We start from the raw sequence: 15,069 nt of genomic DNA on the forward strand, positions 1-15,069 counted from the left end.
TAGATATCGATCACATGCAGTAAAATTTCAACACGTGAAATTAACAAGCCATCACAACAAAGCACACGAACACTGGCGATGTGGCGATTTAACAGATAGAAAAAGTCGCCACGATGATTGAAAAAAGTAACCCATTTTTCGTTGCCACCGGGAAGATAGGACCTTCACTTCCTCTTACGGGTTCCTTATATCTATGAAACTCGAAAAATTTACTTTCCCGCCTACGCGGTAAGCTGTTTATATTTACCTTTACTGGCGTGCTGGTAATAAGACGGTTTCTGTTGGATCTTTAAGGTTTAGCATTTGATTTTCCTGCTTTTATCATTTAAATTATAAATAACGAATTTTTTCAATTGTTTTTCTTTAAAGCGGCAATTTAAATATTATCTTCGTTTGATTCTGAATCGTGTAAATCTTTGCTTAACCCAAGGGATAGTTTGCCTTCAGAACTTCAAATTCTTTTTCTCAGGAAGATTTCTTAATTTCGGACGTTGAGAAAATTTTATATTTTTTTGGAAGATAAGAAAAAAAAAGGAGACGCCCAGCATAATTGTACTTTTTCTAAGATTATAGCTTTTTCTAATCGTAGAAGTGAAAGAAATGATTTCGAAAGTGTTTTAATATTTTACTGGATGTTATGTATACACATAGTTTTAAGTTAATTAGTAATTTATCGATTTTTAAACTATTCTTGATAGAATTTGAAATTCGTGTAGATTAATGACCATGGCTATTTATGAATGTCGCATTTCATTTATTTGTCCTTTGACTCTTCAGATTTTTAACTTCTTTTTACTACGGTTTGACATTTGTGTATAATTACTAAGATAATTTATCGTAAAGTATTATTAATTCTTTTTTAGCTATTTCACCCTGGACTGATTCAGATTGACTTCAATATATAACTTGCACTCTGCGTAGTAGAGCACAGCTGCTGAATAAAGACATCTATGAACTGCTTGTGATGTGTGGGGCTGGGTCATCGGTGGCTCGGGTGAGTGGCATTTTCGTCTCTTTTTGTTTTTCTTTCGCATACTGTTGATGAACTATAGTGCATTTATTGTAAAGTACTCGAGGTCCGTTGCGTTATTTGACCCTAGTTCATACACTTCAGGGACACATGCATCCCATTTTAGCACGTACGTGTCAGGTAGCTTTTGCTCCAAGGTATATGTATTTGTTGTAATATCTATTGTAGGAATTGTATGTATCCAATCTGCCAAGTATTGTGAATACATTGAGGTATATGGTGGCATGTATTTTTTAAAGCCTTTAACATGAAACTTAAAAACCTACTTTGATTTCAGTGAAAAGTTATTAAAGATTTTTGCTGAGTTCGAAAAAACCTTATTTAGCTATCTGGGTATAATGTTTTGTCTTTAGTCTGGTTAATGTAGATGTAACATCTCTAGGACAATCAAAGTCTGTGGTCAATTGTAGTATAAATTTGTAACTGTTTATGTTACGATAAGATTTCTATTTTTCAAAGTACTCCAGTAATGAAATATAATATTTACTTTTGCGAGTGTTAAGTTGGAGACTAAAACTGCTCATATGGAAAAATTTTGTATTAAAAATAGATCAGCATGTTAACTTGATTGTTTTCGTTTTAGTTATTTTTAGCACATGTTTTTCTAAAATAGGTCTTTGACTGTAAATTCTTTGCTTATCTCAAAAGGTCTTTTTCCTTACCACTTTTTTTTAACTGTATGGTGAGGGTGCAAAAGTTTAAAAAAAGGGCATTATTATTCTAAAAAGGCAATAATTTCTTTCCAGGGGCTTTGCACGTTTTATTAAAAAACATTGTTTATTAGTAAAAGAAAATTTTTTTTTTACTTTACTAAAAGTAGCAAAGCAATCATATTAATTACTAATTTTCATTAATAAATTAACATATGTATCGAGCTAATTAGCTTGGTAATTTATTTAAAATGCATGCATATATTAATAAAATAATAAATGTATGTTTTTAAGTGTGTATAGATAGTTATGATTTAATAATTAAAATGGTTAATAATAATTATGATTTAATGATAGTGAAAGTAACTGCAAACTTTCAAAGACGAGTGCAACAAGGGGGTTTGTTGGCTATTTTTCCTTTCTCATATAAATCTTTGTATTGACAGCAATGACAAACTAAATAAAAAGAGTTAAAAATAAAAGTTTGAGAAATCCACTGTAGAGTTTGGGGAAAAAATAAAGAGTTGAGGAAAGAAAGAGCAAAAAGGGTATGGAGTCTTGATACATCAGGACACTAATTTACTTCAGGGGCAACAGGGTGGATTCTTTTGACTAAAAGGGCAGTAGGGTGCTGCGCCCTGTTTACCCTGCCTAGAATGAGCTCTGGTACTTATACACTTATCTTTGATATATTCTCGGATTTTGTCTCAAATTCAGGATATGTCTGTATTACTGTTTAGGGGATTAAAATAATCCTATTGGAATAACATTTTTTCAAACAAACATCAAAATAAAGTAATTTGCAAATAAACAAAGCATTTTGGAATGTTTATCAATTAGGTACTTTAAAATATTTTAATAAGATCATTTTTATTTAGAAAAAAAACAATGTTCTGTTCTTTAAATCAGTAGTTATAATGAATCGATCATAATTAGATATTTAAAAAAACAATATTCTGCTACAGTATTCAATTTAGTAAATGCATGTAATTATATAACATGTAATTATATATCATGTGATATAACATGTAATATGATACAGATTAATTATATACATGTAATTATATATCACTGTTATAAATAGTTAATCAATTATTAGCATTCTCTTAGAGCCTTAATCCTTTAAGTTAAAAATATTAACAAAAAGATATTTCAACTTAATACAATTTTTTAAGAAATACCAAGTAAGAGAAAGTTATTTGTATGTACAATATAATGAGTAATTATTGAAGTTTAGAACTGTATAAGTCTTAATTTGGTTTCTAAAAATAGAATGAGGAAGAAAATGTTTTTATTTTTGCAAGCTTTAAATAAATTTTATATTTTAATTTAAGGAATATCTAAATACATTTAGATAATTATTTAATTACTTTATTGATTTGATTTGGTAACTTAGTTAGGTTTGATTAACATATTTAGATTCAACAGCCTGATATGCATTTTAATAGTTAGTGCCTCCGGTGCTTTTTTCAGGTGATGTTTAATTTCAGTCAACAGTATATTAATGAGTTACCTGTCAAAACATGTTTGTTGTAGTTATTATTTTATGATCTTATTAATTTTGAAAGAGAAAGGTAAATGAAAAATAACATTTCTCTTTGAGAGATACATTTTAAGCATTTATTTTTATTTAATACTGTGCAACGTTTTTCATATTTGTTATGATACGAACATTGCGGTTAGAGCAGAATTTTTTTGCTGATTATATAGAGGTTATTTAGCATTAATGCAAAAATTTAATTCTTAATATTATGACAGTTTTTCACTTTTCATTATTTTAATTGCATAAGTAGAGTGGAGGGAACATCATGTTAGTATGATCATTTGCAGACCTGCCAACTATCCTGCTTTTGTCTCAAATCTTCGCCCTCAGGCCTTCAGGGTGTTTTCTCCTGCTTTTTTCTATTTAGTGCAAGATAGAGGAAAAAAAGCAACAATTTGTGCCTTCCCAACTTGTGCTTCAGATCATGCTGGGCATTTATTTAGAAAAACCTTGCCCCGTAACATCACTAAAAATTATGGTGAGTGTGAACCAAAACAGCAGCAATAACCAATGAAATGGCAAAATCGGAGATATCTTGGACACCATTAGGCAAAATGTTTTTTTACTTTCTATAGATGCCAGTTTGTTTTTTTTAAATAATGCTAAATCAGCAACATCTGCAGTTTTAAAACAGTAGCAGTTAAAAAAAAATAATTAAGAAATGCATTTATAAAGTATTGTATTCATTATTGACATATTTTGTTAGTTTTGAACTTCCTATATTTGAAAAAATCAAAAGATATGTTTTAATATAATTCTATAGAACCTTATATTTTATAGTAAGAACACGTATCTTTATTAGTCAGTGTCAGAATCTTATTGTGGTCTATTTTATGTAATGTAAATAATATATTTTGAAATAAACTTCTTGTAGGAAGTGCGAATCAGGTTTAATTTTCAATATTGCGCTATGTCGTGATACAGAAAGAGTCTCCTGCTTTTTTATTTTCTAAGGTTGGCAGGTCTGCATTTGCTATTTAAGAAAAAAGTAACAAAAAATAGCAGAAATGACAAAATAGGTTTAATATATATAACGTAACTACCAACTTGTCTGGGAAGTAAAGGAGGTCTGAGCGTAATAATGATCACACCGCCACAAACATGGCGTTGGTCACGAAATTTTGAACCTTTTGACCTCTTTGGCTCAGCCATAGCCTTCGGTGGACTGTTAGCAGAATATTTTACAGTTCTTTTAATTTTTGTACATAGCATAATAATAGTTTAAAAAAAGTATGACTGTTCAAGAGTTATAAATAAAATATCACTGTATTCAAAATAGAACAATAAAAATGCTGTTAAATAAGCTAAACTTACTGGCAATTACCATAATTTTATAAATTTTTAAATTTTTTTCAGTATTTGTTTATTAGCTTTAAAATAATGATTTAATTAACTTGGAAAATGTGTTTTATTGTAACGAAATGTATAAAAACGTTTCATAAGTCGAGTAGTAATCTCTCTTATTTTTCGTTCTTGCATCGCTTTTGCACTGAGCACAAGTTATGACATGTATTATAATTTTTTTTTTGAGTAAATAATGTTGATTGCAGCTATGTAGATTTTTTTTTCTGCTTCTAATCGCAGTGATTCCTGTCATTATCTTATAATTCAAAGTTATTAGTTATAAAGCAATCAATTTTCTTCATTGTTTTTGCCATAGGAATAAGTAAGATGGTGACTGATACAGATTAAATCCGTCGAGTCGCTAAGCCCTACATGTTCCCATAACAAATCAAAACCTCTGGGGGTACTGAATTGGGGATTGATCATTCTCTGATTTAGGTCAAAATTACGATCTGTGGATGAAGGAACGGATGTATGAATAGGTTACACCCTATAAACGGGTGAGATGTATGGGTGTGGCAGAAGTCGAATTCTTGGCCTTAGATGGCATCACTGGAAAACAAGAACAATCTCACCCCTCAGCCTGAACAGGCATGCGCCAACAACAACAACAAATTAAATTATGAAATGAAATTTTGATAGTCACCAAAATAAAAAAAAGAACGAAATAACAAAACAATTAAAAAATTAATATATTTATACTAGGATTTAAAAAAAATGAAGTTGCATATTGTGACAGCTTGAAACTTAGATCTATAATTATGAATAAACTAATAAATAAGACTGTTAAGAATTTATTAAAATAAAAATTTCTTCATTTAAAATTAGATAACGTTTTTGAATATTTTTTTTCATTCGTTTGAATTAAGAGTGAGAAATGGTCTCTTCAGTCCTTGTGTTAAGGTAAGTAGTCAGTTTTAGTTACCAAAATAAATTACATATCCTAATGTAATTTATTTTCTTTGTTTTTAAATAAACCTAACAACCTAATCTCCGAACGAAATACGCATTTGAGAACTCTGTTTCGCATGATTTCGTCGTCAATTTTTTTTCGGCTATTACTACTAGCGATTTCATGATTTTTAATTTTTTTTTATTGTGATGATTATTTACAAAATGCGAAGAAGGAATGATTTGTGCATTGCTCCCCCCCCCCAATTTTTTTTTTTGAGAATATAACCCATAATATTGGAATTAAAAATTATTACAAGTTCTATTATAAAATTAAAAAGTTTTTTTTTTGTAAACACAGCGCTTTTGAGATTTTAAATCAGTAACATATTAGTAGTTATTATTAAAAGTATCTTGCTGAACGATAATAGTGCTAGATAATTTTGTTGCAGATATCTCGAAAAAATTCTGCCACAGGGCAGGTGATACTGTTTAACTGTATTGTTTTTATGTGACTGAAACCGGTTTGCACTTGTTTACGTTAGTGTATCAATGGGTTAAATTAGGCGATATATAATCTAAATTTGACGATAGGATAAATTAGACGATATATAATATAGAATGTTTATTATATTAAGCATTATATTAGTATATTATAATAGTTAGATCAAATTATTAGACGAGCTGTAGTTTTTAATAATGTCATGATTTACACTAGTTTATAGGCAATACTTTTATATTTAAACGTACATTTAATGGGTTTTAATTCAGGAGATTTTTTATATACTTATCAGTGCTTTCATTACAGAAAAAAAATGAGAGAATTTCTCACCCTTTTTCTAAAACACAGTGAGATCTCAAAAAGATTTCTAAAAATTACAAAAAATGCGAATAGACTTGGAAAAAAAATATCTCTTTAATTATAATACATTTTTAACATCTTCTAATTTTTAAAGCATTGATATTGCTGCATCATCATATCAAAAACGTTCTATATCTACTTTTTCATCAGCTTTTCTCATTAGGTTGCTCAAATGTTTATCAGTCATTTGTATAAGATATTTTGTCCTAATTCGGTTTTGAGTGCTAAATGACCTTGCAACAGATGCTGAACAATTCGGAATCATTTAGTAAATTTGTAGCATTGAAAAAAATTTAGACGTGTTACATGAAGAAATCTTACCTTCCGTTAACATGTGGTTGCAGAAAATTGTGTTCGCACCAGTTCTGAACAATACTGCTAAATAGGGAAGCTAGATAACATGGATCCATGTTGAAAATAATGAAAGATCAAGGAAGAAAAGTGAAACAAATTTTATTCAAAATAGCAGAAGACTAATTTTTTTCCAAAATTCACTCATTTTGAATAATAGAGTGCACGATTTTCTCGCGTTAATAATTTTTTAATGTAATGCGCTGTAGTGAGAACACTGCTTATATACTTCCTATTTGTATTTATTTTTAACATATTGCATTACAATGTTGACCAAATGATACAAGGTCGGGAACCTGTTTCATCCGAGTAAACCCAATACAGCTGTATAGTATCACCTGATAATTATATTTTTACATAGAATCTTATAGTGAGTCTAATAATAGAGCCAGGGAATGTAGATGTTTTAAATATCCTTACAAAAAATGTAGTTTGAAAAATCATGCATATTTGGTATTTGCAGAACAAAAATGCTTTTAATGTCTGAGAAACTATGATTTTGTTTAATAACAGGAAGGAAAGGTTCTCTTGCTTTTAGCGTTCCAACAAGGAAATGTGAAGAGGATTTCAATAAAAATAACTTTTAGTAGTCAATAAATATGTTTAGTCAGGGTGGCCACCCACCTTGAAAACCTGGAATTATCAGGGAATTTTTTTATACTGGAAAAAACCTGGAAATATCAGGGAAATTTGGATAAAAACCTGGAAAAATCAGGGAATTTTAAAGAAAAGCTGGAAATTTTTCTTGATTTTTTTTAATTTCACTAATTTAAATTATTTGCTAATTTTCTTAATTTAAATTATTTCATCCACTTTTTTTTTTAACGGAAATGTATCGCCAAACAGTTGAAATATCATCAACTTAGCGATACTTTGCTTGCATCAGAATTTGCTCCATTATAGTTCTGTTAAACTAGAATGCCATATAAAATTCTCCCACGGTTGCTAAACAAATGTGGAAACCTTTGACCGCTATGGGAATTTAGGAAAGATTCTGGTGGAAAAAGGGATTAGGATATGAGCTTCTGTTTTTAAATTCTGTCCTTGGGCTGAATCCATTTATGGCTCAAGTTTGTTCCGATACTTTGGTGGTTATTTTTTTTTCTCTATTTTGACAAAATGTTTTTGTATTTTTAACTTTATAAAATTCTCCAAAAATTAGTTGGTTATAATTTTATGATAATAGATTTTATATCGCACTCTTTTTCTAAAAGCTTTTCTACTCCCATTCAAAGAAATCTGTGAATTATTTTTTTTTGAGCAAACCAACCAATCACACATTTTTTTTACAATCGCTAACAGCAATGTTTGTTGACAAATTGTTACAATTGTTGCATTAATGCTAATTTTTTCTATTTCATTTTAACCTCTTTTAACATATTTTAATTTTTAAAAAAAGACTCCTTTGTTGGTCAATATATGATTTTTGATTCAAAATTTTTTACCAAAACATTAAAAAATAAATAAAAAATCTTGAAAATTGTCAAAATAAATTATTTTTTTCAAGATGATATGTTAAAAAAATAGCACTTTGAATAAAACATTTTATAATATAGACACTTTTCTTGTACACATCCTATACTTTATAAGAAAAAAGGAAAAAAACCCTAGAAATTTTAAGATTTTTATCTGGAAAACCTGGAAAAATCAGGGAAATTTGAAATCTGATTTGAGTGGCCACCTTGTTAGTGATCAAGGTAGGAGGTAGATATAAAGTTCAGAGTAGCAAGGAAGAGGGCTAATTTTTTGAACTTTGACCTTTTCAAAAGTAGCTTTTTCACGTAAACAACCCAGATTCAACTGTCATTTTTTCGCTTATCTTGTTTTTAGAAAAAATGTCACAATATCGATTCAAAAAATTCACAACATTTATGCAGTTTTAATAGGTACCTAATTTACTCATAAGATATTTAGTATCTATATTGGTACCAAAACTGCACAAATGACCATAATAAAAGTAGTGCATATTCAAAGAAATAGTTAAACATCATTGACGTCAGTGTGGCTTTTTTTTTCCCCATGTCTTTTAGACAAATTGGTACCATTTCTCCATTTCTTTTGTATTTTAGCACATAACTTAATACAGTGCAGAACCAGTTATCTGGAAATCAGAAAACCGGAAAACCAAAAAACCGGAACAAAATTCGATAAATTTTCAGCCATTTTTAAAAAAATAATTTTTTTTCCTCATTGGATTTTTCTTTCTTTTTTGAAAGATGTTTACCATACCATCATTTTAGAAATAATCATTACCGTATTACTTTATCGTTTTTTCTTCTTTTTAAGATCATTTCCAAAAATATTTTTTTTTTTTTAGTTGGGTTTAACAATAAAAAAAACTGCTTTTTGTAGCGATTCAGAAAACCGGAAAAATCAGTTATCCGGAATAGCGATGGTCCCGATCGTTCCGGATAATCGGTTCCCTACTGTATTAATAAATATTTTTCAATTATCTCCTATTACCAAAATTAGCCAAGCATCATTGGTGTCTATAACTACATGGTGATTTTTTACGTGTCTCCTGAACTAATTAGTACCATTTTTCCATTAATTTTGCCCTTTAGTACATAGATAATTTTTTATTTCAAATATTTCATATTACCAAAAGTAATTGAGTATTATTGGCGTCAATAATTAAATTTAAATTTCTTACAATTCTATTAAAAGAATTAATATTTCTCCATTAATTGTGTTTTTAATGCATATTTTTTTATTTCCTTTACCGTTAGATTTTAAATTATTTAGTTTTATAATAAATTCGTATTAATAAAACATAGCTGTAATTAAATATCAGCAGGGTTCATACTCCTCCTGAAATTCCTGAAAAACTCCTGAAATTAGCTTTTTTTTTCTAAGGGCCCTTATAACTCCTGAAATTGGTGTTTTAACTCCTGAAAATTAAGTTTTATCTCCTGAAAAATTTTTTACAAAAATAAAAAACGATTCTTATACGGAGAAAATAATTAATCATCCCTTCCGTCTTCCCATCTCTTTTGTCCCTGGGCTAGCAAATGAACTGTATAAAGATTGCCTGCTAAGTGTTGTTACTGTGCCGGTTTATAATTTGAATCGAGCAATTCATTTGAATAGCCTCACTACAAAGGCTGAAATTTTATGGACTTTTAAGGTGTTAAGCTCACATTATTCCTACAAATCTTGTGAAAATGCAAATTTTCTTTTTAAAGCTATGTTTTCTGATAGCGAGATAGCAAGCAATTTCAGTTGTGGTGAGAAAAAAACTGCCTACTTCTCAGTTTTTAGTATAGCACCATATTTTTTGTCTCTACTTAAGTCAAGAGTGAAAGAGGAAACCAATTATGTACTGCTTTTTGATGAAAGTCTAAATGATGTTAATCAATTCAAAAACTGTATTGTCATGTAAGATTTTGGAATGGTAACCACATAAATATGCGCTACTATTCTTCAGACTTTCTAGGCCATGCCACATCTGAACTTTTATTTGAAAAGATAACTGAGAAATGCTTTGCATAAATACTAAAAGTTTACTGCAATTATCTATGGATGGCCCGAATGTCAACCTAAAAGTGCTAGACATAATGATGGAAAAAATGAAGAATGTCAGTTTCTTGAATGTAAGTTCATGTGGACTGCACATAGTGCATAATACCTTTAAGGGTGGTTGCTCTATTGCTTTTCCAAAAGTAGAGCATGCTGCATCATCTGTTTACCAATTTTTTAAAGACTCTCCTGCCCGAAGAGAAGATTTTGAATCTGTAAATCCTGAATTTGTAAAGTTCCCTTCAAAATTTTGCAAGCACAGGTGGGTGGAGAATAAAAAAGTTTTAGTTCGACTTTTAGAAATTTTGCCTGATGTTAAAACTTACTTGAAGGAGATAGAAAACAAAAAGTTTTCTCGGCCAAACATTAAATCGTATACAATCTTACAGAACGTGGTTAAAGATGAACTATTTATTGCCAAATGTAATTTCATTTTACCTGTTGTGAAAGATGTTGAATCTTTCTTAAAATTGTATCAAACTGATAAGCCCGCGTTACCATTTTTAAATGGTGATCTCTACTTGCTATTAAAAGATGTGCTGAACAGATTTATAAAAGAAAAGCTTCCAGCATCATAATAGATTTATACTTAATACAATGTGTTAAGTATAAATCTCGAAGATAAAGAAATTTGTAAAGAGGCAACCAAAATTGTGTTGGCTTTGTTGCCAGAAAAGAGTTGATAAAGACAAAAATTTTGAAGGATGAAGAGAAAACAATGGAATTTTATTTGAATTGCAGGCAATTTTTATTGAAGTTGTCAAAAAAGCTAATTGAAAAGTGACCACTGAATTTCTCTTTAGTGCGAAATGTATCGAGCATTGATCCTTGTACAATGCATGTTAATAAAGAAGCAAATTTAAACAAGCTTTGAAAAATATTATTTCATTTGACCAGTGCAGGTAGAGTAAAAGAAGAAGATTGTGATAGCATTCTGAAGGAATATGTTCAATTTGTTGAAGATTTTAACAGCATGGATACTAGGACAAAATTTAGGCACTGCATTGGCGATAATTTTGATCCTAGCGTAGATCGACTAGATGTGTTATACTGTGAGTTCTTGTCAAGTTCACAATATCCCAATTTGTGCAACGTAATTAAACCTCTACTTCTGCTTTCTCATGGCCAGGCAACTGGTGAGAGAGGGTTTTCGGTCAATCGGTTGAAAATCTGGCAAACCAAACAATTGTGGCTAAAAGAATAATTGATGACCATCTACGATTTGTTGGTGGACTTGAAAAAGTCATTATTTCAAAGGAACTCATTGTTTCAGCTACAGTTGCACTTCAAAGATATCTTGCACATTTGGAAAAAGAGAAAGTAATTACAAATAATAAAGCTAAGGGTGAAAAAAGAAACATTTGGAGGATGATATACAAGAACTTAATAAAACTTCTGATGATTATTCTGATCAGGCAGAAAAAAATGTGATCTCTCATTAATTTCAAAAGCAAATGCCTTAAGGCGTCATGCTAAAGAAAAAATATCTAAGCTTAAAATATGTGAAGAACTGAATAAGACATATATGTCTTTAAAAAGTGTTTAAAATAAATAATATTTAAAGATCCTTTTTTTATTAATTTACTATTTTGTGGTTTTTTTTGTAATGTTGTAAATTTAATTTTATAAATAGCTATATTAAAATTATACAAAGTATATAATTTTCCCTCGCACCTCCTGAATTTATTGTATTGATGATGTCCTCACTAAGTAAAATAATATCAGTATTATCTGATTTATCTGAAGGGTCTAACGAAGTCATAGTGATTGTCAAGGTGGAAGTCAAGCGTAAACCTGGCCCAACCCAGAAGAAACAAACACCGACTAGCAGCTTCGTTGACACCGGGCAGTCATTCGGAACTTAAGGTTTCCACTGCTAGCCGATCAATACTTACGAGACGCTGGTCACAAAAAAAAAATAAAAAAGCATAAAGCTCTGGAACAATTAGAAATACTGCAGCGTCCTACTCTCAATTCAGAGCACTGCAGTAATCTACGTGAAGCGCTGACGCCCTACTCTCAGTTCAGGTCGTCAGGCCTAGGTCGCCACCGAGCACGCCGTCTACTTCTTCGCGGAGTCCGTAAAGGAGACGGTGTATCCGCGCGGGAGCTTTTCTTGTGGGAGCGAGGTTCACCTGATAATTATATTTTTACATAGAATCTTATAGTGCGTCTAATAATAGAGCCAGGGAATGTAGATGTTTTAAATATCCTTACAAAAAATGTAGTTTGAAAAATCATGCATATTTGCAGAACAAAAATGCTTTTAATGTCTGAGAAACTATGATTTTGTTTAATAACAGGAAGGAAAGGTTCTCTTGCTTTTAGCGTTCCAACAAGGAAATGTGAAGAGGATTTCAATAAAAATAATTTTTAGTAGTCAATAAATATGTTTAGTCAGGGTGGCCACCCACCTTGAAAACCTGGAATTATCAGGGAATTTTTTTATACTGGAAAAAACCTGGAAATATCAGGGAAATTTGGATAAAAACCTGGAAAAATCAGGGAATTTTAAAGAAAAGCTGGAAATTTTTCTTGATTTTTTTTAATTTCACTAATTTAAATTATTTGCTAATTTTCTTAATTTAAATTATTTCATCCACTTTTTTTTTTAACGGAAATGTATCGCCAAACAGTTGAAATATCATCAACTTAGCGATACTTTGCTTGCATCAGAATTTGCTCCATTATAGTTCTGTTAAACTAGAATGCCATATAAAATTCTCCCACGGTTGCTAAACAAATGTGGAAACCTTTGACCGCTATGGGAATTTAGGAAAGATTCTGGTGGAAAAAGGGATTAGGATATGAGCTTCTGTTTTTAAATTCTGTCCTTGGGCTGAATCCATTTATGGCTCAAGTTTGTTCCGATACTTTGGTGGTTATTTTTTTTTCTCTATTTTGACAAAATGTTTTTGTATTTTTAACTTTATAAAATTCTCCAAAAATTAGTTGGTTATAATTTTATGATAATAGATTTTATATCGCACTCTTTTTCTAAAAGCTTTTCTACTCCCATTCAAAGAAATCTGTGAATTATTTTTTTTTGAGCAAACCAACCAATCACACATTTTTTTTACAATCGCTAACAGCAATGTTTGTTGACAAATTGTTACAATTGTTGCATTAATGCTAATTTTTTCTATTTCATTTTAACCTCTTTTAACATATTTTAATTTTTAAAAAAAGACTCCTTTGTTGGTCAATATATGATTTTTGATTCAAAATTTTTTACCAAAACATTAAAAAATAAATAAAAAATCTTGAAAATTGTCAAAATAAATTATTTTTTTCAAGATGATATGTTAAAAAAATAGCACTTTGAATAAAACATTTTATAATATAGACACTTTTCTTGTACACATCCTATACTTTATAAGAAAAAAGGAAAAAAACCCTAGAAATTTTAAGATTTTTATCTGGAAAACCTGGAAAAATCAGGGAAATTTGAAATCTGATTTGAGTGGCCACCTTGTTAGTGATCAAGGTAGGAGGTAGATATAAAGTTCAGAGTAGCAAGGAAGAGGGCTAATTTTTTGAACTTTGACCTTTTCAAAAGTAGCTTTTTCACGTAAACAACCCAGATTCAACTGTCATTTTTTCGCTTATCTTGTTTTTAGAAAAAATGTCACAATATCGATTCAAAAAATTCACAACATTTATGCAGTTTTAATAGGTACCTAATTTACTCATAAGATATTTAGTATCTATATTGGTACCAAAACTGCACAAATGACCATAATAAAAGTAGTGCATATTCAAAGAAATAGTTAAACATCATTGACGTCAGTGTGGCTTTTTTTTTCCCCATGTCTTTTAGACAAATTGGTACCATTTCTCCATTTCTTTTGTATTTTAGCACATAACTTAATACAGTGCAGAACCAGTTATCTGGAAATCAGAAAACCGGAAAACCAAAAAACCGGAACAAAATTCGATAAATTTTCAGCCATTTTTAAAAAAATAATTTTTTTTCCTCATTGGATTTTTCTTTCTTTTTTGAAAGATGTTTACCATACCATCATTTTAGAAATAATCATTACTGTATTACTTTATCGTTTTTTCTTCTTTTTAAGATCATTTCCAAAAATATTTTTTTTTTTTTAGTTGGGTTTAACAATAAAAAAAACTGCTTTTTGTAGCGATTCAGAAAACCGGAAAAATCAGTTATCCGGAATAGCGATGGTCCCGATCGTTCCGGATAATCGGTTCCCTACTGTATTAATAAATATTTTTCAATTATCTCCTATTACCAAAATTAGCCAAGCATCATTGGTGTCTATAACTACATGGTGATTTTTTACGTGTCTCCTGAACTAATTAGTACCATTTTTCCATTAATTTTGCCCTTTAGTACATAGATAATTTTTTATTTCAAATATTTCATATTACCAAAAGTAATTGAGTATTATTGGCGTCAATAATTAAATTTCAATTTCTTACAATTCTATTAAAAGAATTAATATTTCTCCATTAATTGTGTTTTTAATGCATATTTTTTTATTTCCTTTACCGTTAGATTTTAAATTATTTAGTTTTATAATAAATTCGTATTAATAAAACATAGCTGTAATTAAATATCAGTTAATAATCAGTGGATAGTTATATAAATAAAACTTTCATTAACATACTCAGCTTATACTACTGCTTTCCATTTTTTTCCTATAGCTATTGTTGAACAGCCAACTGAACTTTGAGTTTACGAATATCAATGTTAAACACTGAAGCCTTGTCATTTTGAACCCAATCCAGAAGACAAGGGAACTTCTGGACTAAGTGTTGGGAAAAATTTGCCTTCATAAGCGGTTTTTTAATGAAATTAACCAGGGTTCGTTGATTTAAATCAAATGATATTTTTAAAAAAAATCATTGATTTAAA

General features: G+C 29.7%; 1 long non-coding RNA gene across 7 annotated transcripts in view; it reads left to right on the forward strand.

Annotated features, from left to right (window-relative positions):
* The first annotated feature begins 200 nt into the window (after positions 1 to 200).
* Positions 201 to 15,069, forward strand: part of LOC147812613 (uncharacterized) — a 44,575-nt gene continuing 29,706 nt past the window's right edge. For all 7 annotated transcript variants that reach the window (XR_015433309.1, XR_015433314.1, XR_015433313.1 and 4 more), the window contains exons 1-2: positions 201 to 294; positions 864 to 994. This is a non-coding gene — a long non-coding RNA (uncharacterized LOC147812613). The remainder of the gene's footprint in view (positions 295 to 863; positions 995 to 15,069) is intronic.

This window comes from Parasteatoda tepidariorum, chromosome 4, assembly GCF_982258835.1.
Source record: "Parasteatoda tepidariorum strain Cologne lab strain chromosome 4, Ptep-v5.0, whole genome shotgun sequence".
Classification (NCBI taxonomy): domain Eukaryota; kingdom Metazoa; phylum Arthropoda; class Arachnida; order Araneae; family Theridiidae; genus Parasteatoda; species Parasteatoda tepidariorum.